Below are 25,941 nucleotides of genomic sequence, written 5' to 3' on the forward strand. Positions count from 1 at the left end.
ACAGAAGCTAGACGGACGCCGGGCCGCTGAGACACGTGGAGATGCGAGGGGGTTGTGGGATCCGGTATGAAACCCGTTTCGGTTGGACAGTTGGGAGTTGTGCCGGTATAGAAACCAAATTACATTAATTAGGGTATTAAGCGTCCTTGGTCGCGCGAGCAGGAAAAAAAAAATGGACGGGGGCGGTCGGAGAAGAAGGGTCGACGCCGGACGCCGCGGTGAACGCGGCTTAAGACGGATTCCACGCTTTTCGCGTCACAGAGAATTTAAAAGCGCGTTGCACCGCCCTGTCTAATTAGCGTTTACCCCGATAGCTGAAATTTCATGACTGATGAAGAGAGTTGTAATGAACGAGCCTCTTGTATCGCGGATCGTTTATTGATCCAACAGAAATACCCGTCGAAACTGTGCGCATTCGATGTTACGGTGGATTTTCAAATCACGCGTTACATCTTACGATCATGAAACTAGAGAAATTAGCAATCAAGAAAGAAACACTTGATATTTGTCTCGCTGAGTTAGTATGCGATCTTTCGTGATAAATCAAAGGCCTCAGCTATATTTTCATATAATTTATTCTGAAAATGTCCATTTTAATTCTCTTAAATCTGAGTCCTTTGATTTTTCGAAACGCCCTTCGACCGCATATTATCGCACTGATTGACTTCCGGTCATATTTTTTACCGGTACGCTTCCGCACAAAGCACCAGTTCATGATTCAATCATGAAAAATCATGGCCGTACAAGGGCGTTCACTCCTCCGCGCCCCTCGCACGCGGCTGGAAAAAATTGTTTGGAACATTTCTGAACGGCCCTCGACCGTGTACAGATTCCAGATTTTCCAATTTATGTAACGCACATATTACTTTTCCCGGTTGTGCTTAATTGCAGATTTCATTGTTCCGCTGGTTCATAGAGCAATTCTCCCTTTCATGTACATTGTACCGAAATTGCTGGAACATGTTCGACTGGCCTCGCTACCTTAACGAGATTCGCGAGCGCAAATTAGCGCGATAAAGCGATGACTATTATAAACTACTACCTGGAACCGCTTGATTCTCGTAGATCATTTTTATCCTGCCGATCAACTACATATCCGGCGATTCATTTTACGAAGGTATTTGCATCGATGCGTTTGGAAGAAAAGTGCCATTTATGATTTTCACTTAGACCTAAGGGATGTATGCAAGGAATTTGCAAATTATAAAACAAATTATGTAATCCTTGGATGGCGGACCACGGAGAGAGGCCCAATTTTGCTTTAATTCCACGGCCATCAGAAATGACCTCCTCCTTCCAAGCAGATCGATAGCTCGTCGATTCAATCATTCTCAATCGAATCGTAAAATTCTAACACGATTTGCCATGGTGGATGAAGGGGTAACGTTTCACGTGCTAGACCGCAAGCGGATGATCGGAGCGAGCGGACGGACGGGCAGGACTCGGCACGGCATTTCGAAATTTTTCAATTTATCCGGCGTGCTCGCGCGCGCGCTATTTCCTGACCGCGTTTAATTGCGGATCTCCCGCCGGATGTCCGGTCCGTTCGCGGGCCGAGAATCATGACTGCCGCCTTCCAAGTTTCGGGCCGAAATTACGCCAGAAACGCGGCCCGCTAACGAGATTCGCGAACGCAATTTGCCGCGGCTAAGTGCGGCCAGCGACGAATTACGAATTTCGCACGATCTGCTCGCGGATGCCCACTTCGCGGGACACAATGGACGGAGGGTAACTCGATCAGGAAGCTGGTGCGACGATTTTTTCCATGGAAGGCGACCGCGAGACTCGGGCTAAATCGATCCGTATCGTATCGCCGGACAGATGCGGACGGTAATTAATTTTGACTCGTGAATCGCAACAGTCACGTCGCGGGTGAAATTTTAAAACTGTGTAGGTGATGTATAAATTTGATCGATTCTTTGGAAAATTTCTAGTACTAATTTTAATTAGATGAAGTTCATTTTTTTTCTGTATATTTTTATTTTGACCCACGATATAAAATTCTTTGGTACGAATAAAAAAAAAATTCAATCCCAGTACCTTAAAACGATGACAATTAGATGGATGAAAAATAGATGGCAAGAATCGATTAGAAATTGAAGAATGATCTCGGTTGAAATAACGTAGGAAAAGAAAAAAAAAAAGATTGGTAGAAACTATCAGGACTCGCGTTATGCAATCCGTTAGATGCAGCCTCGCGAATGCATTTGCTCGCTGGAACGCGGGGCCCGATCGAACTTTCACCGTGGAAAGTTCGACGTGTTCCCGCCAAACCGATCAGTCAGTGTACCGTAACGTGTTTTCTCCTGACGCATCGCACGTGCCAATAAATGGGAACAGAGCAATACTTCCAGCCAGCGTTTTAAATCTCTCTAAATTTCGAGCGAGGAGGATGGAAGGATAGCCACTTGTGCGCTCTCGCAGTTCCGCTCACTTATTCGCGAGTAACAGTAACGGATGAGCGATTCGTTTCGCGAACGACAACACGGGGGGCTGAGAAGCTTTTATAATTACTTTCGACCGGAGAAATTGCAAGGGAAAATTTGCCCACGAAATTTCTGCTTTACCTTTCGTTAAACTTCGCTCTAGTTTGTAATTTGATATTAATTATCAAATAATTTGCGCTAGGAATTTTAATCATTAAGGACCAAAAGAAAATATTGCTAGTAATTAAATTTCTCCAAATTTTATAAAACTGTAGATGAAAAAAGAAATAATAAAGAAAAAATTATCAAACATTGAACAGTTCTTAAATTGATGCTTTCTCCAAGGTCCGCCATCTAAGGGTTCAACAAATCCTTGAAATTCCTTTTCATAAATACAATATTACAAAACAAAACTTGAAAGGAATTTCTCTTATCCCAATATTTAATGAATGCCGATTAATTTTGAAGAAGAAAGAAAATTAATTGCCAGGAAAATGATCAAATTTGAAGGTATTCTATATTTCCTAAAGTGCAAAATTTCGGATAGATCAATCACTCGGTCGTATATCATTAATTTAGTTCCAAGAGTGATAATAAATCCCTGTTGCAATGAAATCTCACGTTACGCGAAACTACGGTAGACGGAGCTCATCAGGTATGCCCGGGCTTATTTGTTTTATAACTTTTCTACGTCCGCTCGGTTCGGGGATTAAAGATGCGCGTCTGTCAAGTAACCTATAACACCGACGGCAAATTGATCGATCCGTAGCCGTGCTATAACGTAGTTCTCCGTGACGCATCGCACGTGCCAATAAATCTACACGAAGCGAGATACCTCCTGGAACACCCTATAAATTTCTCTGATCCTCCCTCGATGAGAGGGGGCGAGCTCCAGGATCCTCCCGTTTCGATGGATTCACTTTTTTCCCTGACGTTCTCTCTATTAATACATTAAAATATACATACATCATCTGTATCTATCGGGTGATCGAGCTAAATGATCGTCGAAAACAAATTCACGGGTTACGCGTCCATTTTCTTCCTGCAACGTTATGTTCGAGAGGCTAGCTTCGGTTTTTCCATTAAAATCCTGTCAACGGGAACAATTAACGGCGCTCGGTGAAATTTTTATAGAAAAATCAACCGGAGGATCCGCGTTTCGATGACGCGAATGCGCTACCCCTCATTGGTCTTACGTTAATTCTCGGCGACCGAATTGCTCCATCGATCCGAACGTTAATAGCATCAAAGCTGGTACAATGTAGCGTGTGCATCGGTCAACCGTTAAGCACACTTTTATCCGGCAACGTTCGACGGTTTCCCGCCAAACCGATCCCTGTAAACCGTGTTACCCTTCGAGTGACGCATCGTGTGTGCCAAACGAAGCAGCTCGAACGATGCCTCCTCTGAAACAGCCTGTAAATTTCTCCGATCCTCCCGCCGAACTTCGAGTCGCCACGAGTAGTTGCCGTATCCTGGATAGCTTCTTCCGTCTCTCTTTTTCAACCCCCTACCTAAAGCTAATTTCGGTGTCCCGACCTCTCTCCCTTCTGTATTTTTTTATTTTTTTCGTCTTCTTCACCACCCCTCTAACTGATAAATGACCCCCCCGAACCGGATCGTGCGTCTCCGTCCGTTTCGGTTCTTACGTTCGCCGCGCTTCTCTTTTGTTATCTCGAGAGACCGATCGGTCCCGATCTCCCATCCTTGGCTAATTTTTATTTCCCCACAAGCGGCGTTTTAAAAATTACCCTCTACCCCTCGCCGGTGGACCCTTCCACCCGACCGGTGTGCACCGGTGGTGGTGGAAAAGTAGAAGGGATGATGGTTCGTCGGGGGTGGAGTTGAATTTCCCCCACCGGTTACTGGAAAAAAGAGCGAGAAAACGATTGGACGCTCGGAGATTCGGACAGAGAGAAGCTATAAAGAACAGACGGGGAGAGGAAAAAGAAAGGAAAAAGTAGGAGAGTATTTTTACCCCTCTCTCCTTTCGCCTCGAAAAGAGTCCGACGTATAATTTTATTCTTTTTTCTCTCGCTACCCTTTTTCTCTTTTTATCGCTTGTACTAGAAGAACGTGATGTATTGCTCCGCGTGTTCCCCGTCCTCCTGTTTGGATTCGTTTTTCCCGCCAAATTCCCTGCCTACAAGCTGCTGCCACCTCTCTGTTTGGAATTCAGCCTCGTGTCTCCTCCTCCTCCTCTTTTTTTCATTCCACCCTCCACGATCATCCCTCCCGACCGACTCTGCGGTTCACGGTCGTACGGCTTTCTTAGCTTGATTAATTATCGCGTCGAGCTGGGTGTCGGGATCTAGAGGTCCACCATTCCTCCCCCCTCTTCTTCCTCTTTTTTTGCCACCACCGTAGATCTACCCTATTTGCTCCGCTCCTTTCCCTCGGCGGTGGCGGTCGAAACGCGCCCGATAGGAGGACATTACGGGGAATTATGAAAAGGCATCCGGCTGTGAACGATTTCCCGAACAAAACGACGTCTACGGTAGGACGATTTAAAGATAAATTGACCGGGACCGAAAAGCTTTCGATTATCGGCCGGGTCTTCTCTGAACCAACGCGCAAATTATCGTTAGGAGAATTTTTGACTTTCAGATGACACGTTCGACCGTAAACGCCGCGCCGTTCGTCGCGACCGTCGTTAAAGCAATATTATGCCGAATTATCGCGCCGTTCTTTTCTTGCCGTTCGAGGCGCAAGAATTTTTTTAATTAACTACCTCCTTCTCGAACCCTGCACATTTCGTTCTTTTGCGCGCTCGAGGGAATCGTGAATTAATTAGCAAGATGAACTCTTGGAAAATTTCTGAACTTTGCCGGGAATTTTAAAATTTATATTGTCAGACGATTTACATTAATAAAATTAATACTTTTGCTATTTTTGGTAATTTGAGTTATCCTTTTTTCAGCTCCTAATTAGACGAAATTCTTAGAATTCTGAAAAGTAGAAACGAATATAAAAGCTTAGTTACACAGAGCTTGTTACAACTCTTCTTTCGGGTCCCAATTATACCGAATTCTCGGAATCGGGGAAAAATTTGGAAGAACACGAACGTTTACAGAAAAGAATCAATTGATAAAAATATTGAGTGATTTCTTAATTTTAGAGAAAAATGATAAACTTAGGAATTTTTCGATGGTGCACGGATTTTGACTGAAAGGGGGGTTAATCGGAAAGTATTCCTCGAACGATCAGAGGAATCGTCGCAAGAGAAAGGGGCGGATGTTGTAGGAAGTCGAACTTTCCCAGGCGAATAATTTCGAGGATGAGATAATTAAAATGGGTCCGCGGAAAGGCTGTCAGCCGTGACGGGCAGATAGGTCGTACACGAGTCTCTAGAACGAAATTATTCTATGAATGCTGATCGCTACGTAACGCGTATTATGCAGCAGCACGGCTGAAAGTGACAATTTTTACGTTTCGAGGGCGGCTCGCCGCTCGTTCGTCCCGCTGAAACGAGAAATTTCCATTAGGCGACAAGGAGCCATTCATCGGCCGCTTTTTTCCTCTATTTGTTCCAATCTACGCTCGAAAGAACGCCCCAGACCTTCTCCGTCCGATTTGCAAAAATTATACCGCTCGTTTGTATACAATTATTTATATTTCTACGATTGAATCATCGTTTTGCGAATAGATAGTAATATTTGCTTCGAATGGAAATTAAATCTGAATAATAAATTTACTTTTAGTAGAATATATGATCATGGTTCGGTGCCATTTTGATATTAACATTGCAAATTACCAATTCCTAGTTTAACTAATGTAGTTCATTTTCCTATTTTTGTGCTTAAGAAGATTAATTATCAGAAAGCTATCAACCCCTGAATTATTATAAATTATGTACTATGAAATAAAATATACAAGCTCCCTCATGTACAACCCTAAAATAAAATGGTGACTACAGGAATAAGAGTTTCTTAAAAAAAAATATCGTTGGATCTTGCCGGAAATACAATGTACCTCTGTCGGCCGTTTGTCAAGGTGAATTCCGAATGACGAAACTATACCGGTATCGTGTAAACTCGTAGGGGCGTAAGGTAGTTCCGCGTCGCCCTGGTTCTTTGCTGTAGGTAAAAAAATATTTCAGAGCCAAGGGGTGAACGACGCGACACGGCTCGAGGACGGTTTCCGGGGCGGCGAGGCAAGAGGAAGGAACAGTCGAAAAGGTGCCCCACCCCAGGCTAATGGTCCAATCCGGACCGGCGGTACTTTTTGCCTACCTTTCCATCTCCACTACCACCACCGACAGCGACATCGTCACTACCGCCACCCTAGCGACCCGCACACTTCAACGTATATTTTTCCCCTCTGAGGTCGCGGGCGAGGGTGGTTTTCCCGAGCTCCCCTCGCCTCGTGCCGGGTCTCCTCGTCCTCATCGGTCCGGTGTAGTGGTGGAAAAGGGGTCGTAGAAGGGGGGCTTCGTTGTACGGGTGTGCGCAGTACGCAACTTTTCCGCGGACGATGGCGCCCGGCTTGGGATCAATTTCAAAATAACCTGCCTTAGACTTTCAAGGCTTTCGAATCGATTCGAATCCCTCGTACAGGATGCTGCTAACCGATTCACGCTCTCACTTTACCACGGACACCCTCCTGTCTTCGAGGGCAAGCCTGATCCCTCGCTTAGGGCAGCTGCTCCCGTCACAACCAACTTTTGTTCTCGTGTTTTCCTACCTTCCTGTCCACCTCCTCTTTCCCTCCCCTCCTCCGCACGCTGGCTTCTCGGTCGTCGCGTGAACGCTGATCGATATACAGATGAGAAGGATTCGATGTATGGACGGACGAGTATGAATGATAGTGTCACGCGGTCGGGGGTGTCATATGGTCTTGGCTTTAAACTGTGTCAGGGTATATCGGAGACGGGAAGAGTAATTCGTTTCTAATCGATTGGCTTCGATGCTCCATTGCTAGGAACGTCTTCTTGATAATTGATCGTGATTATAATATACACTTGGGTGCTACGTAGCCCTTCCTTAATTAAGAAGCATAGCCTCTGTCTAGGCTTTTCTTGGATGTAACTAGAATTTTAGGCCCTCTAGTCAAGTGTCTAGTGTTGTTCTATCCTAACATCATTTTTATTTATAATTATATTTTGAATTTTAAGGACTGAGAAATGCTTGTTTAGTTATTCTAATAATTTCTGACGAGGAAGGATAAGTCCATAGGTATTTTGAGGGGTCAGCTTCAACTTGGACCCTATTAATGGACCCTACCAGTTATGCCAATGATTCTCCCTGAGTTCTTTCAAAATCAAAAGCAAGAGATAGGATGCTACACTGCTATTTTTAACTCTTAACCCCAGGTCAATCGCAATCGAAACTTACATGATGTATACAAGGATATTAAATGTGTAATTTTTAAACAAAAGGGTTTTATATATAGGGGGTAACATTTAGAAAATGAAAATAACGTGAAATATGAAATTAAATTAAAATTGAAGCTTTCTCCATGGTCTGCCGTCCGAGAGTTAATGCATCGAGTATCGCAGTAGTATAAGTCAATAGATAACGCGACATACGATAATATATATTAATTTCTTATTTTAAGGCTTCAATGTTTTGGGTAATTTGCATGAATATATTAATTATGTACCCTCCTTCTTAATTTTCCTACATTACGACCTTCTGTTCAGGTATCAGAGCATATTGATTATACTACTTGCATGGAATTAGAAGTACAATTACAGAAAAAGAGCTTCATCGTTGTAATTGTAGTTTCGATTTTATCATAACGAAATAAAACTGGAAAGACCAATCGAACTCTCTGTTATAGGAATCGTCTCCTGAATAAATAATAACGCATACGGATACGGAGATTTTTATGAATCACCGTTTGAATTTCACGGAGTTTTCTAGAATAAGCTTCGTCGTTTCGAAAGATGTCTCGATTTTATAACCCGAGGACGAATATTCGAATATTTTTCGAGCATACGCGTTGTCCGTGCACCCTTTGTTAATGAAACAATAACACGTAAGTAATCGATCGTCGGATAAATAACTCGGGGCAAGGCTCCTTTTTTGCTGGCCATCTTTTTGCACCGCGGAATTTCGATTCATATCTGATTCGACGTTCCTGTATTTCTTTCTGGTCCCATTTAACGATACTTTATCAAACATCGAAGGGCCAATGATATCATGCCGTCAGGTATATCGTGCTTCTCAGCAGCCTTTCGAGTTATGAAAATTCATAAAATCCTGCTACCAATGCATCCGGTATTAATTACACTATCTGTCGTTTTATACATAACTGAAGTAAATACTTGCATAATAGTTGGAATGAACAATCTCAGATCCTGGCACGAAGTAACCGATTGTTTAAGCTATATTTTGTATTTAAATAACCGAGTTCGGTTGCGCCCATTTAATGGACATTTCAGTTATATATAGTTCGACGGTGAAAATAAATTGCATTATCAGAACGTGCCGCGTGAAAATGCTATAACGACTTAATTGCCAGGATAATCAATCAAACGTCCCCTGGAATGGTTGAAATATTTGGAAAGAAGCCTCAAAGCTAACCTGCTAACCCAGCAAATCAACTATTTTTGTATACCTCAATAATGTATAATATCTAATGAGATTATTTCCCCGTATATATTATTAAAAAATATTAAATGATGCTAATTCAATGACTAAGGATTGTATAAGATAATTTGAAAGACAAGTGTATAATCATCAGGAATAGAGGGTAAATTCTGTAGAGGTTGAACGCCGACAATGTTGGCCGGCTTGGAATCGTTAACAGCGTAATACGAAATTCGCTTGGAAAATCTCTGGCTACAGACGGCCGTAAATCGAGGGTCCTTTTATCAAAGACGAGAACACGAGAACGAGCATTCGTAGGACGTATACTTTGCCTCCATTTACATCAGTTTCTTGATGCCCCGAGCGAGTTGCTGCCGCAGCAGCTAGCAGCACCACCACCGACGCCGCCGCCACCGGCAAACCACCCTTTTTCTACCCTTCCTCTGTTCCGACCCTCCCTTTGCTATTTTCCTCTTTCCTCTCGCCTACCTAGCTCTTCCTCTATCGCGGTGCTCTCTGCGTGCTCTCGCGAAAATCCTCGCGATAAATTATGCCGTGCGGGAGGGAAATAAATGACCCACCCCCTTCGGCCCTTCTCTTGCTGGTCCGCCACTACCGCTCTCCCCCCGTACACCGTTTCCCACCCCCGGTGCCGTCCCGAACTTCAATCCCCAGCGTGCACAGACCCACCGACACCCTCGTTGCCGCCGCCACCCTTTCCTCTTCCACTTCCTACGAACCACCCGTTTCCACCCTCCGCCGCCACTTCCTCCACCCCCTTTCTCGTTCTCCCGCTTCTGTTCCTCCTCTTTTACCCACTGCCAGAACTCCGCCACCTCCTGCGGTCCAACGACCAGGCGGCGGTGCTACGAGGAAAGCCGGCTTTAAAATTATAATGGCACGCGCAATTTTGATAACCGTCGCCCGAACCACTACCACCATCAACCACCCAACCACCCGCCCATCGCTAGCGCACCAACACCAACCTCACCAACGCTCGTCAACTACTCTTTCCAGAATAATACTCATTGCTACATCGCTGCACCCACGATCGTCTGAAACTGCAAGATCTCTAACTTGAGATGAGAACCAAGTGTATTGCGAGGAGGGCTCAATACGATTGGTTCGTTGGCCGTTGTATAAATGTATCGTTTGGCAACTTTTCGAATAACCGAAAATCAAATGATTTATTTATTATCTGATAAGAGGAAATTATTGAACGAGATCATCAATGGTTTGTGGTTGATTCGTATAACGTAAACTTGCAACTGGATAATGGCATAACACACGGGAAGGTTTGTTGATATTAAAATTAGTATATTAATATTGTGCGGGAGGATATGTAATTGGTGTATCATTGTTCTATAACAAAAGGTTCGAATATGATAATGTAATGTTTAGTGAAAGGAAAACAAATAATTTATGACTTTCATTTGTTTGCAATATAATCAATCATAGAAAGTTATACTTTAATAGTAAATAAAAATTATCGTCATCCAAGTCTCGTATACTTTACTTAGGAAATATTGCAAAATTTTTAAAATTGCCGCACGTATGTACAATAATTATTTCATGCAATTTAATTGTTTAGCGAATCGGGAGATGGGAAAGCATTATTTTCATTTCAGTAGAAGTAGTACAAGTTATTGGAAACGTTCTATCAATCGTCCAGAAATTTTTTAATCCCAATAAAAATGTACGTAATCCTCAAATACTAAATTATAGATAAATAAATCACCGATACCTTGTTCAAAAAATTTGAAAATTTAAACTATACACGACGAAATTCAGATAACTAAAAGCAGTCTGCTATTTTTGTTCTAGGCTAATTAAAATTTAATTAATTCTACTGTATATTAAAAAAAAGCAAAATATCATAATTTTTAAATTTTTTCCATTACTCCAGGTTCTCAAAAGGTTAAAAAAGCGCCCACCAAAATATTTCACGAGCTGGTTCTCACCGAACCGCAGACTTGGGTCTTCTTCTTAATAGGGCACCGAGTGGTGCACCGTTTAAAGTGATATCGCGTCTGCGACATATTAACGTACAATCTCCCACCCCCCACCCCCCACCCCCCCATTTTGCATCCCTGCTGTAAACCAGCCACCCCATGGCCGGCAAACAATGACGCGACGTCGACTATGAGAATGGTCCCGCTTTTGTGGCTGGAAATTGTTTAAGCTTTTGTTATTTTGCGGCTTCTAAATCTCAGACGTCAGGCAGCGCCCTCCGGAGCTGGTGTACGCTCCCAGGATGTGCATTGCAAGCCCGAATCTACCAACCAGCGCGTGTTCCGCTTTGCAACGCCAACTTTCAACCGGAAACGTGAATACTTCCCTAGGTCATTGTACCATAACGAAAGGAGCTCCATTTTGATCGTGTATTTTTCTTTATTCCTCCTTTTATCACGAAGTTATTTGATACTTGATTTAATTCGACAGACAAACGCAGCGGATTTCTTTTCTCCTCTCGCAATTCATTTTCTTCCTTTTATTATTTGACCTGGTTTTTAATTAAACTAGGAAATGAATTTCTTTGTACTGAATTTGCATATTTTACGGGCTTATATGAATTTCCAATTAATTGGCCGGATGTATGATAATAATGTATCTGTGGCGAGGCGCATTGATTTCTTTTCATTTTTCATCCATACTTCTTTCTTTTCGGATGCTTAACCCTTTCGTTACGATTATAGAGTATCCTGAAATTTAATTTTAATTCGAAACGATTAAGACTGTTTACAAAGTCAAATAGAAAGAACAAATCTGACAGACGTCTGTTATCAAATTTTCCGGATTTTTTTTTTTTTCTGCGTTTCGAGTCTCCTCTGGAGTGCGTTGCGCGAATGCAAATATATATCGCGAGAGGCGAAGATACGCAGGAGGCTGCGATCAATATTTTCCTTTGAAAATTCACCGCCGCCCGACAACCTATTCCCCGCCATTTTTCCATACTTAATGAACGCATGCAAGTACTCGTTACCGTGCTAATGCAATTAAAATGCTTACGGTGAATTATAAATATTTGCATGAATAAGTAAGTATCGAACGAAACGAGATTATCGCCGGTTATCGCCACTCTTACGTGCAACCACCCTCCGATAACCTCCCTCTTCGACGTTCCCAATCATTAACACGTATCGTCGGAGACGTTACAAATTTCACCTCTGTCCTTGATATCGATCATCGTCTGAAAAATTTTTGTATAATCCAGTTAACACACTCCATCTTCAAAGGACCGAAATTAATTAGAATCTTTTGTATAAAAAAATCATAAAAATTTAAAAATTCATTACAAAATTATTAACAAAAAGTCCCGTTTCTCCTATCCTTCTCAATTCCCAAATTTTCCAACGTCCTTATCTGTTGATAAGGATATCAACACTCTACTTCCATATTGATTATTCGACTGAAAAATTGCTGAAAAGAGGCATCGTTTGAGAAACGTTTCCACGTCGCGTCGTCAAATAGTCGCGGGAGGGTGCAGCAACTAATATCAAGCGTTATTTCTTTTTTCATTAATAACAAGCGAACTGTTTAACGTGTTACGGTAGATATTTATAAAGTGGAGCCGTGCTGGCCCCGCTGACCCTTCGTCCAACGGTGCACGATGAGACAAGAGGACGAAGAGGCGAGGGTGAGACGAGGCGAGGCGGCGAAGGAGGAACGAGAAGGAAGGAAGAGACGAAGGGTGGGTGGTGTGCGGACTTTTGGGGTGGTCGGTGCCCACCTATCGACCCTCTCGGCTCCTGGCTTCGCTTCGCTCTCTGGCTTGTCTCCTATCTTTCTCTGCTGCCGTTTTCTCTCCGCTCTTCGTCCTCGCGCCTGGCCAGCGACCGACCTTCGCGTGCGCGCAGGAAAAGAAAAAAACACGCAGCCAGAGGGTGAGAGCGAGACCGAGAGGGTGGCGTGAGAGGCGCGCGCGCGCGCGCGAGCTCACGAGGCCTCGCGAGGAGGGTGAGAGAGGCCAAGCACGGCCGAGAGAACGCAAAAGCTTACCAACACAAGCACCGAGCTTCTGTGAACGTGTACGCGACCAGACACAGACACGCACACATCCTAATTTCAGCAGGCATTCGGCGCAGCTGTGCCACCCACACGTATCGTGCGGACTCGAAACTCCGAAATTTCGTGCAAATAGCACAGGAAGGAAGCCGTCCCTGATTAAACCGGTTATTTCCTAGGGAAAAAAGAACCGGCCTGCCTGCCTGCGCGAAATTTACAGGAAATCGGGTTATTAGTCGCCCGGATCGCGAGAAATCGGCGACGATCAACCGTTTCGTTTCTACCCGTCTCGTTTTTTCTACTTCGATTCGTTCGATCATCTTATTTTCCTCGTTAACGCCAGACTATCAACGGGCTACTTTTCACCTGAGGCTCGATGAAACGAAAAATTTCTTCATTTTTAATAGCATATTTTGATTCTGTGTATTTTATGCACGGTAGTGTATGTATTAGAGATACAAGAAAAAATGTGGGGTTGAATGAACAGAATTTTCGGACAACCTTCCCCTTGGAAGGAAAAGTAAATTTGAAACGATAGTTGTTAAATTATGAATACGTTTAAAATGAAATATTCATATAATAAAAATTCCAGTATGGGTCAAAATCGACCATATATCGGCGTTGTCCGGTGGTCGATCGTTCGCGGGTTAATTAACGGCGAATCGTTTGGAGAAAAAACGAGAGGACACATTTTTGTAGCTAACATGGCTATATGAATTTTAACATTTATATACAAAATGATTGTTTAAAAGAAAAATTTATTAACTGAACATTTTTTTGTTAATTATTGGAAAGCGTACAATTATCTGTACACTATTTAGAAATTGAAGGTTAATATATTGTGTTGTCTCATTAAAATTAATATTGCAATGAAACAAGAGAGAAACATTAGAAAAAGAATAAATAAAAGAAAAAAATCTTTTAAAAGAGTGAAAAAAGAAATTACCTTTATCTATAGCATATGTTCAATATATCTGTCGTTTGATTCAACATAGGTACGCTTTGGTACGTTTCCTCATAGAACAATTTTTTTTTTTCGAAATTGTGTATGCTTTTGTCTACTACTGCTGAATGATATCATAGTCTTTTGTATGTTACAAACTCATGGCTGAAAACGGTTTGAAACTCGAAAATAAATCATTTTTGTATCTGTATATATTAATTCCCTGATGGCGAATTTGGATTTTCATTTTCCAACTTTTGTACTACGTTATTTTTCCAATGCACGAAAGTCTTTCATTAGACAATTCTTAACTATAGTCACGATTGATCCGCCCAAAATAACAATGAATGTTTCTAGGAAAGTGTCGCGTTTTCTTAGAGAAATCTGAAAGAGTGTATTATCAATAAAGTATGGGTCGATTGCCTCCCCTTCCGAGCCGCCCTTTCGGAAGCTCTATCGGCTAGATAGATCCGTTACACGCGATTCAATTAGTCGGTCGTGACAGATTTGCATACAAAATTAGAAACCGGTAACCGGTTGATACCTTGATCGCTCTGGTCGATAACGCGATTCTAACGGGACGGGCGGGACGTTGGAATTGTCATTAATTCGATTGCTCCCACGTCCAGGCTGATTATTTATGTTTCGTCAGGATTCTTCCATGACAGCGGGAACGAGGACCCGGCTGTTTTTGTTACTCATTCATGACCGCCGCTTTGATGCGGAATGGATCAATCAGAATGATATAATTCCGCGTATACATCAATTAGCAATAATGGTAATTATCGGTAATGTTTGTAGATAGCTGATAACGGCCGTGTTTACGACGATAGATGTATTTTTGGAAATTATGTATCAGTGTTACGGGTTACATCGGTCCTCGATGGAAATGTTTGTTTATACGTCCATTCGGTTCCTGCATTATACCACCGTCTCCATTTATTGGCAACATTGTTTCGGTAATTAAAATTCTTTGCCGGATATTAAATTATTTCCCACCGAAAAGATAGCAACTCGTCGATCTTTTGGTTTTCCTTTTGGAAAATCCTGTGACATTGCGACAAATTCAAATGCAACTTCATAATAAATAATCAATAATTGATTAATTTTATGAGTGGAATTTCACTGTTAATTAACCTTATCAGAATTTTCAATTATTCTTCTTTTTCCAGTAAATTGTTTGACTGTTGTGAATGTAACTACATATGTTAATTATTTAATTTTGAATATATGTGTATTTTATCTTCAATAGTATTATTTCATAAATTCATTATTAACAGTTTGATTGAATATTACGTTCAGTTGAGAAACTAAAATGTAGAAGTTTGATAGAGTTTCTGAATTGCTTTTGAATTATAAACAACTCTAGGAACATTTAACATCCCTGGTAACACCTTTTAAGTCTTCATGCACAACTAATTTCAACGGAATATGATGGATAAATTGAAAATATAAAATAATTGTTAACATGTCACTATCGGCAACCCTCTTTGATTATCAAGAACGACATTCTTCGAAGGAATGCTCTTTGCATTCTCCCGGATCACGTGTAAGTTTCCTCACGTGGCAGTCGGTCAGGGCCAACGAGTACGTGGCTAACAAAAAAAAAAACAAAAAAAAACAAAAAGAGGTTAGTGTCGATGGGGAAACGAAAGAGCGATATCTGCCAGTCGATCGGTACTGGCTCGCGTAGTCGAAAGGGGGTGCCGATGCCGGGGAGGTGAGACAAGCTCGATGATACAGAGGGGGTGAGAGTACAGTTTACCTATAACCCATAAATCGACCCCACTTTTCTATTAAGAGATGCACGATTGACTTGCGTTGTTCAGTTTCCTTCCCCGGTACGTCGCCGTTCGTCTCCTTTTTTCCGTTCACCCCTTGCGCGCCGGTTAGCAACACGCACCCCCTCTTCGTTCTTCACCGAATCGGTCGCCTTTTTCCTTTCCCCACCAGGCGCGAAGTATCCTGCGCAAAGGTTCGTTCAATCCCTACCAACCTGTTCCTCGTCCAACATTTTTCCTTTTTTTCCCCCATTTTTTTTTCTTTTCGTCAGGAGAGATTCACCCCTTCTCGTCGCGCGGGAAACACGACCAGCCCCGTATCGATAGCGGGCGAATACTCGGCCATCTGTTTTCCAACAGTCGAACGTACGAAACGACGTTCCCATTGACTTCGATGCAACCGATCGCGGCTGTTCGATCGATCACGCCTCGAGGTGAACGCTTTTCGTCGCGTCGACGCGCGTCCGTGACGAGGTCGCGGTTCTACGCGCGAACTTGACGCTCGGGTTCCTCTGGTGAAAATTTCTTTTTTTCTTTTCTCTTATCAAGATCGAATAATTTTCGATGTTACATACGGTTCATTAGACGGTGCGTTTTATTAAAACCTCATTAGTCGGAGGTTCTCTCTCGCGAGCTCATTACCGAGCTGCGGTTCGAAGAATTTAACGCCCGGGTTTGTACCGTTCGTTCTCCAACGAAATTCCTATCGAGTATTACCGAGAAATGAAATAAATTGGAAGCCAGGTTATCGCGGCAACTGTCCACGGTTTGTCACGTTCACGAGAAATTCCCAAGTACCGGTTTTCTAGTAAACTCGCGAACTATCGCAATTAACGACCACCCGGAACTAAACAACCACCGTGCTAACTTCTCTGGCAAGCTTCAACCGAGCGTGAACTGTTTCGCCGATATTCCTATGTTACAAGTAGCAGCTGGAAAGGTTCCGTAACCCGGCTAGAAGAAAAATATCATTCGACCCGTTAAACGCACCCGCCACCGACGCGTTCCGTTCTCTTCCCGGAAATTCACGATTCGTCTGGGAATTATATAATCTCTTGACGTTTTTTTCGACGATGGAAATCCAGGGATAGTTATACTGTGGCATAATTATTGGAGCTCGGAAACCAGCCCTTTTAAATTCCCGGAAATTTTTACACGATGTGCTTCGTTCTAATACGGCGAGTTACGAACGTTTGTACGAATCCGTGCGAATCGGATCGTTCTTAATAAACTTTGTTCATTTTAATCGTTGATATAAATATATAATTAACCCTTGAATAACTAAGTATGTGTTAAATGAGACCCAAATTTAAAAAATGTATATAAGAACATTAATCTAAAGTTACAGTTAAATTGAAATTGGGGCTCTCTCCCTGGTCCGCCATCCGAGGCGCGATCTTCAATGTCCACGCCATCGCCATTTTTGATAAGAACCATACGAATTATAATAAAAAATATACATCCAGCTACTGGATATTGTACTAAAATATGGTTTAATGCCGTTGTTTCATACGCATTAAATTATTGTTCTGCACGGAAGGTTTATATTCTGATTACCTTGTAATTGTGAAACGTCTCGCGAAATAATCACCAGCTAGATTTGCATTTATCTGCCGGAATGTTTCGCGTAGTTTTCTGTTGTTTCGTTATGGAAGAATGTTAATTACCTGGAAGATTTGTAAGTCGAATGAACGCTTTTTATTTTTACTTCGGAACGGTGTGCATTTGTTCCTCCCTGGTCGTGCATTTTAATTATAAAGTTGCTCTCGAAAAAATTCTTCAACGCGAAGATTCATTAGTAAAAATAATACAGCACTATTGCTATTATATTAATAATGTGAAATAGAAAATTCAAAAGGATGCAATATTTTTATCTCAGATAATTAAAATTTTAATCAAATTAAAATTGTAATTTCTAATTATGCTCTACGTTTGTTTGTACGCGTGTAAAAGTATATGAAAATAAATCAAAATAAACGTCGTTTGATCTTGCATCCTCGAAGATAACCGTGTAGCGAATTTCAATATCCGTGTGTCAATAAAACGTCACAGGAATTGGGCGGTTCTAATTTAGGTTAGCATTCAGAATAAAATTCAGTTGGCTCGATGCATGACAAAATTCATAGACAAATTTTAGTGGATGTTGTATCGTTGGCTTTTCATGATATTCCAGCGAATTTCATGTTGATCATACATTTATTTACATACGCACGATGATGAAGAACGAACTGCTCGATTTCATTACTGTTACATTGACTAAATTCTGCTTTAATCTTTCGCGATGATCTCCGTTAAATCAAAACGATTTTTTAAATGTTTTATTTAATTCTCGAGGTCTTTATCAAATTCCAAAAATAGAATGTCGTTTCAAGTAAAAGATAACAAACGAATGTTAATTGATTGATTGATTTACGTTCGATTGTCATGAATTATCGACGTAGATGTTCAAGATGTTTGAACTTCGTTTCTTCAAGTGTACCAATATTAGTTCCTTTGTGTATGTATACATAATTGAGAGGCGATTGTATTGATCGATGTACACTCGCGATCAAATCAAGCTTCTCCAGGGAAAATACCGACTATTTTGAAATCAGTTCATTAATAGTAAATAAAAATTGCAAGAATTAATCCCTAATTGTAACACGATGATTGAGTTAATAAATGAATTAAAGGTTTACATATAAAATGACTTCTGGTCAATGACTCCGAAGAACTACGAAATTTTATTTCTGACTAGTTCGAGCATTCATCGAAATGACACAGTCATGGTTTTCCACGTTTTAACAACTGAACGTTAAATATGAAATAACGCGGAGCACATTATCAGTAATCACAGCGCGTCGAGTACGGATTATATCCCGAATTCTAATCCGCAGATACCGACTCTTAAATCCTGTAAATCTATCGTTTATAACATCCACGAGCTTTGCTAATCGTTCAGTATAATCGGCTGTTAAATCGAGTCCTCGCAACCCCTCTTTCCCCCTTCTACTAAACTATAGTATTATTTTATAACGTTTGCCAGATTCATCGATTTCAACAATAACATCGGCCAAGTACTATTTCACTGATTCATTCAAAATAGAAAGTTTCCTTCTAGGTCTATAAAAATTTATCTCATTTCAAAAGATTTTAAATAGCAGATATACTACCTCGACCCATTCCACCTCGATTAAAAAATAATATTTGTTATCTAAGAAAAAATCTGAGAAAAGAAAAATAATTATTTTTAGTAGGTTAATCTTGTAACGAGGTATATAAGTCTCCGCGATTCCTCGTCATCTTGCGTAACGGGTGGAAGCCGCGCGGTGAGAGCAGTTGGCCATAAATCGATCGGAAACATCAATAGCATTCAGCGCGACTCATTAACCATGGAGACCAATCGATTGCTGAACCGAGTCCGTATAAACACTCGACCAAAGACGTACGTACACATTACACGGGCCAAGTACAATGCACACAGACAGCCGGCGTCGCAGCCACGGGTTTGTTTGAGGGACCTCTTAAAACACACCCCCGCAGCTCTCGGCGGCTAGAGAAGGAAAGTTAGTTGTCGTGCCGTTGCTCGACGTCGGCCCTCGCTGTCGTGGTCGTCGTCGCTCTGGTCCGAAGGGAAACACCGGAGAAAAAGAGAGCGGATCAGAAGAGAAGAAAAGGTAGGGAGATGGATAGCGAGCGAGAGAGTAGTTACCGAGGGGAAGGGAACAAAAAGAGTAAAGCTCGAACGAAAAAAAAAAAAAAAAAAAAACAGAAAGAAAAATGAAAAAATTAGAGAAAAATGAGAAAAATCGTAAGGGTGGGAGTAGGAAGAGACAAGAGACGAAGAAGGAGCACGCGTCGGAGCGAAAGAGAAGGAAAAAGCTCGAGGGTTGCAGGGGGAAGGGTGTCCGCCCCGCGAGGAATTTCGGTCTCGCGGCCATTGCAGCGAGAGGGCGTGGCCGCGCAGACGCTGGCAAAGAAAAATACTCGCTGATGGCCAGGAAAAGCAGCGCGCGCCGTGCCGGAAACGCAGGACGCGTTGCGCGAGAGAAAAAAAAGCTGTCGACGAGGGGGGGAGGGGGGGCTGGCGCGGGGGTCGCCGACTAAGAGGGCAGGAAGAGGGAGGCAAATGCGCACGAGCGGGCGAAGAGGGCGCCCTTTCGCCTCGCCGAAACGCGCACCTCTCTCTGCCGGAAGTCATCCCTCTTCCTCTTCAACCCTTCCTCTTTCACCCTCGTCGCGCTTTTCCCTCCTTCTCTACGCTTTACCTCTCGGCTTCCACGCTCGAGAATATCGTAGTAGCGCTTTCTATCCTCCACTTTCTCCGTACCGAACCACCCCTCACCCCCCAACCCTCTTCCTCGTCGTCCCCGTTGCGTCACGGTTACCGGAGCCACCCTCGTCTCTCTGTTTCGCGTTAGTCCACGCGGTAGAAACGAAGGAGAATCGTCTGCGAAGAAAGAAGAGGGTGAACCAGAGCGGGATTAGCGGTCCGAGGGGTGGTATTCCAGGGTGGTAGAGGGGAGGCAGAGACGGTCAGGCAGGCTGGCAGTACGCGTAGAAGTAGAGAGCGAGCATCAAAATTATTTTCCACCGGGCACCAACGCCGGCGCGGTGGTACCACCCCGAAATTTCAGCCCTTTAATTTCAGATGGTATGATAATTCGCGGCGATATTTCACACGAGTCTGGAACCTGGCTCAACGTGGATTTTATTGCGGCCGGCTAGCACAGGGAGAGGCAAGGAGGCTGAGCAGAAAGGGGGCGGGGAGGGGAAAATTTTCACGGAATTACAGGAACCCGGGATCTACGCGAAGAGACGGTCTACGAAGTTGTTAATTAATCTAGGAACCTAGATCCTCTCTCTGTCATTGAGTACGACTTGCTCGATGAAAATTGCGTCTCCCCTGCTAGCCAGATGTAACAATAATTTACGCTGCGCGGAGAATGCGACTTAACCACCTGTGCTGAATTATGGGGGTAGTTTGTGCTTGAATGAGAACCTGGCTATATTTCTTGAAATTATGTAGTTGTTTTTTTCCTATTTGAAGGAACATTTTTCTAAATGAAACGTCTATGGTACTCACATTGCTGATGGCCTCTGTTTCATTTTTACAGGGTGAAGAGGACTGCTGAAGAAGATGACTGGCGAAGATGATCTGTAATACATAAAGAAGATATATGTTTAAGATAATGCATAAAGAAAGTGGAATTTCTTTGATAGAATAAATAGGGTCGTCTTGTAGGGGTGTGATGGGCAATCAAAGGGGTGGTAATTTTGTATAGTATAACTTAATAAACATAGTTTACAATACATATACAAATACCCGATCCTATACTATATGTAAGTTCTCCTTAATAGATTTTTCATCCCCTAATTATAAAATACTATTTAAATATTTTTAATATAAAACATGGTGATCAGAAGAATAATTTTCAAGAACTGTATTAATTAGAGTATCAATACGAATTATTAATTAGAGCCTTACATTTGTACCAGATCGATAAAAACATTTCATTGAATATATTTAACCGCGAGCAATCGGACATCCGTCCAGCCATGATTAATTTTTTTATGGTGGAGGGGCAGTGACATGAAGTTTCCAGCCACAGACTATATTTTCCCTGGATCTACCCTCGTCCAGGGTAGAACAATTTTCCCCAAAATTCCAACGACATATTCCTGCCACTTCCTGACGTCTAATCCCGTCCGGCGTACGTATAGACGAGCAGCGAATGGGCTAAACGTCCCCATGTGTTCCAAGGATCCAAAGAGGGTGTCGTTGGGGGTGTTCTTGGATGGCGACGAGGAGTCGCATGGAGCACAACGAGGAACTTTATCCAGAACGATGCAAAGCGGAGCAATTCTGTTCCATGGGGTAGGCAGAGACGACGCGAGGGGTTGACGTGGACATTTGAACGAGCCAGGTAGAGAAGAACGCGAGGAAGTGTTAGAGGGGGGTGCAGATTGTCGGGATAGAGGCGGCAATTTTTTAAAATTAAGGCTGTTAAACCTAATCTCCAGGTATGCAGGCGCACGCGCAGAGAAGTGGTAAAAACTCAGCTACAGCCAGTCCCTTTTCCACCCTCTGTCTCATTTCGACTCTTTTTCTCGCTTACTTCCACCCTGCCACCCTTCTATCGTTCGGGCGATGCCGACTGCGCCGTGCCGCCCTCGCCACCCCTGCTCCCTGGTTAAATTGCCGCACGAAACGTTCTTAATGTCCAACGACGATGAGCCTCCCTCTCTTCTCACCATTCCAACCCTTTTTCCCTTTTCCCCCCGTCGTTTCTTTGCGTCTCTCCTCATCTCATCCCTTGTTCATATTCCTGCTTATTCCTCTGCACCAGTCTTTCGCATCCTTCATCAACCACTTTTCCCTTCATCGTTTCTTCATCCTCTCTAAACAACCCTTTTCCTTACCATCTTTACCTTTCGCGATTGATCCTTTTTCTTTTTCTTTAATCTTTTTCCTTTCGATGTTTCTTTCATTTTTATTTATCATTCTATCAACCCCTTTTTTACGGTTGCCATCATTTTACGTTCTTCTTCCTCCCTTATTCTTTTTCTCCTCCTATCTATCCATCTGCACGTATCGCAGCGTGTACTCGAAGGGTCAGCCAGCTCTTTTGTTTTCCGCGGGGATCTGCTCGCGGCGCAAACGACCATCGGCGCTGGTCGTCGCGGCGCCATCGCGTGCGGGTGCGTCGAATGCCGGATTACGAGCGGCCACGGCGCGATAAACGCGCGAATTATGTTTAATATCGCCGGTTATCTGGCTGCGCCCATGCTAGCGGATCTTCGCCTCTTTTTCTAGCTAGCCGCATGCCCGCGTTCCCGTCTCCTCGGCCATTCAGAGGATACCCGCGGAGGAGCATTGTCGTTTCTTTAATGGCCACCGATACGACGTGCAACGTAATGCCGTGGAAAATGTATCGCGATTTAACTAACGTCTGGTGTGCGGCCTGTCGGTGCCCGCTATAACGCCTGACAGTGCTTAGCAGGTTGTTGAAATCCTGGCAAAGATTATTCTGGTTCTTTTGATCGTTGGTAAACACACCTTGGCTCCCTCGATTTAATTTATTTTTTTAGTTTTTTAATTTACAGCACAGATCATTAAGAGTGAATATTTGAATTCGAAATTCAAAATAGATTTTATTAATAAAAAGATGAGCATTTTTTCAGTGTATAGAATTCTAGTAGTAAATCACCTACGATAATGAGAGTAAGGGTCGATTCTCCGAGTAATCAACCTAATTAAGTCATCCGATTTCACACTGTACACAATACTGAATTAGCCCCCATTTATTTCTCAACACCTCTTGTACAGAGAGATTATGGTACTACAAATATGTGCACGTCCTTCTTTTTTGCATACACGACAGATTATGTGTACAATTTTAAAGTATATTTAAATAAATATTTTATTTAGTAAAATTCATATATTGATTTTCTGATTGATATCGGTACACTTAGCGTAACTTTAGTTTGGTCAAATACTTCAATTTTTTTCTAACACTTAAATCTGAATCCGGTCCTGAAGCAATTATCGTTTGAAAGGATTCAAACGAACTGTTAGCAATCTTATTACTTGAATATACCATTAATGGTGCATATTCCGGCGCTATAGACTGTTACAGCAATTATCAGTCGATTATCAGGCAGTGGCGTAACAGTGTTTCGGGTTTCGTCGCGCGCAAACCTGTTCGACGTATCTCTTGGCGAGCGGTTCGGTGCGAGGGAATTGCGAAAACCGCGAATACCCGGGAAGCTCGAGTTGCTTCCGGTCGACACGCCGCGGTAATGCGAGTAGCGATTTTCAAAATGGTGGAGAACAGACAACCGAACGTTACGGAAATGATAAATAAGAGTATTCGTTGTTTCCAAGCGCGGTTTGCCGCTCTGCCAAACGATGCCTCTTTCGACGCAAAACGTTATTTCGTTGCATAATTTCTATAACTAATACACAACATATCATTCTACTTTCTATCTTTTGTTTGTACAGCGAAAAGGTTTTGATGTATTCGAAGAATAATTTTGTGGCCCACTCTCCGAAGGTTAATTCTGGATATGTATTATAAGTAATTGTCTACTATTTGTCTAAAAATTCCTAGTAATGAATTTCTTTTTTTATTTAAATTGAAATATTTTTTCATATACAATCACTCATGAAAGTATTTAATTAAAAATAATAAAAAGAAATTGTCGTATTCTTGAAAATTTCTTTTACCTTATACCTCACAAAAACAATTAGAAATGAAATAAAATTTTTAATGCAGTCTTAGTAACGCAGTATTGCGGATAAACTGTTCCTGCAACTAAATCATCACTTAAGTCGGAGAATCGTGTGCAATTTAGTCGGACTTCACAGCGACCGATGTCATTTATTTCTACGTTTCGAATCTATACGTTGCACGCTCGAAAAAACTCGTCCCACGTGGAACGTTGTTGAAAGAGCAATACAAATAGTGGCGGCAGTTTTCAGCACGCGCATCGCTTTGAAGCAGAAATTGCAACGTCGAATGATGGAATTATGCGGCAGGAAACTGTAGATCGCGGAACGAACGAGGGTTGAAAAAAAAAAAAAATGCACACATCGTCGCTGGGAGCCAGTCTGTAATATGAATCCCAAGTAAATGTATTTGCGATTGAACGCGTTCGCCTGGAGTTACGCAAATGAGCCGGAATTCAAGTAATTTTTTCTACCGGTGCATTCATCTCATAATTGACGGTCGTTTGGGATCTGTGCTCCATCAACCGTTTGTTACAATGAGTATTTTTCAGAAAGCATGATTTATGCTGGCGGAAAGATGCATAGTTGTGATATAAAGGGATGAAAGTGCATAAGTGCATAAGTTGCATCAATTGCACAAATAGATGCATTTTGGTCCAAACGAAGAATGAATATTGAACTAATTATTTCGGGCGGTATTTTATATTACATTAGAAGTGATTCATAATTGTGCCTAATAATAAAATTATTGCACTCTTTGTATCTGGTTGCATTGCATATTGCATTTCTTGTAAAATAAAAATAAGACGTTTCAGAAAAAGGAAAGATTTAAAAAATATTTGAACCGATTCACATATCAGATGCAGCTCAAATAATTTAACCCGAGCTATCCAGACCTCCGGTGCCAATCAAGTTGTCTGGAAACTTATTGTTGCAAGAAAAATATTACATATCTGGATTATTGAAATATCCGTCGTAAATTCATTAAAATTTAAATTCTTTGTTAAAATAATGAATATTAATATTAAAATTTGATCTCACTTCCGAGACTGACAGATAGGTACTGAATAAAAGAAAACGAGCAAAATTTATTAATATCATCGCACGATTATCTGGAGGAAGTTCCAATTTTCTTAAACGTCTAATTTATATAATTATCGTTAACTTGTCAACAATTCGTTCATAATTTTATACTTTTTAATCGTACAGAATTTGCTGCTTACGTTTGAATAGTATTTCGCACGGTAAAAAAATTTGCTGCGACCTGTAAATATTTTTCAAACTTTCTTCAAGCCCAAGAATTATTCAAGAAATTTTCTTGTCGCGGTATCGAAGTCTCCCGGGACGATATTCGAAGGTGCATGGAAAAACGAGCGAGCCGAGCGCCGCGTCGCGGTCGCGTTTTCGGGGGTGGTTTCTTCTCCGGCCGGCAATGTAGGGTGCTTTGTCGGGGCACCCCTCCAAGAGGGACCAGTTACCGACGTCGTCCACACGGGCGGCCATCTTGGAAAAACGAAAGCGACGCGGCGACGTACGAAAAACAAAATGAAGGCGCTTGCGCCGCCGCTTCGGTATTGAGCGAAGCCCCTGGCGCCTTTTTGCATTTTCACCCTTTACTCCGCCACCAGCCTAGCCGTTGCTGCTTCACCCCCTTCGCGAGCCACCACCCCCTCTGACATCCCTATCCGCCAGCAGCCTCGCTCGTTCTCGTGTTCGTCGACCTTTCTCCAGCCGGACCCTCCTCTCTTTCTGTTCCTCCTCCGACGCTTTTCCTCCAGCGACTCCTGTGCTTCCAAGCGTTCCCGCGTCGCGCGACCCTGCCTCGTGGCTGCTCGCTTTTTTGCATTTTAACACGTTTTTAAATGGATGGAAAAATAAATAGCGCTCCTTGATTCGATTACGGCGCTGGATAATCGGTAGCGGCGATTCCTCCTGAACGCCGCCACTGATTGCCTCCATACTTTCACCTGCACTTTTCTTTTTCTTCCCTTCTTTTTCTATTCTTTCCCGCTCCTTTCGCCCGTTTAATATTCACACAGGA

General features: G+C 42.4%; 1 long non-coding RNA gene across 6 annotated transcripts in view; it reads right to left on the bottom strand.

Moving 5' to 3' along the window:
- Nucleotides 1-25,941, bottom strand: part of LOC117603021 (uncharacterized) — a 139,962-nt gene that overhangs the window by 48,236 nt on the left and 65,785 nt on the right. For all 6 annotated transcript variants that reach the window (XR_013063188.1, XR_004581110.2, XR_013063190.1 and 3 more), the window contains exon 3: nt 20,754-20,825. This is a non-coding gene — a long non-coding RNA (uncharacterized LOC117603021). The remainder of the gene's footprint in view (nt 1-20,753; nt 20,826-25,941) is intronic.

Source organism: Osmia lignaria, chromosome 12 (genome assembly GCF_051020975.1).
Source record: "Osmia lignaria lignaria isolate PbOS001 chromosome 12, iyOsmLign1, whole genome shotgun sequence".
In the NCBI taxonomy this organism is placed as follows: Eukaryota; Metazoa; Arthropoda; class Insecta; order Hymenoptera; family Megachilidae; genus Osmia; species Osmia lignaria.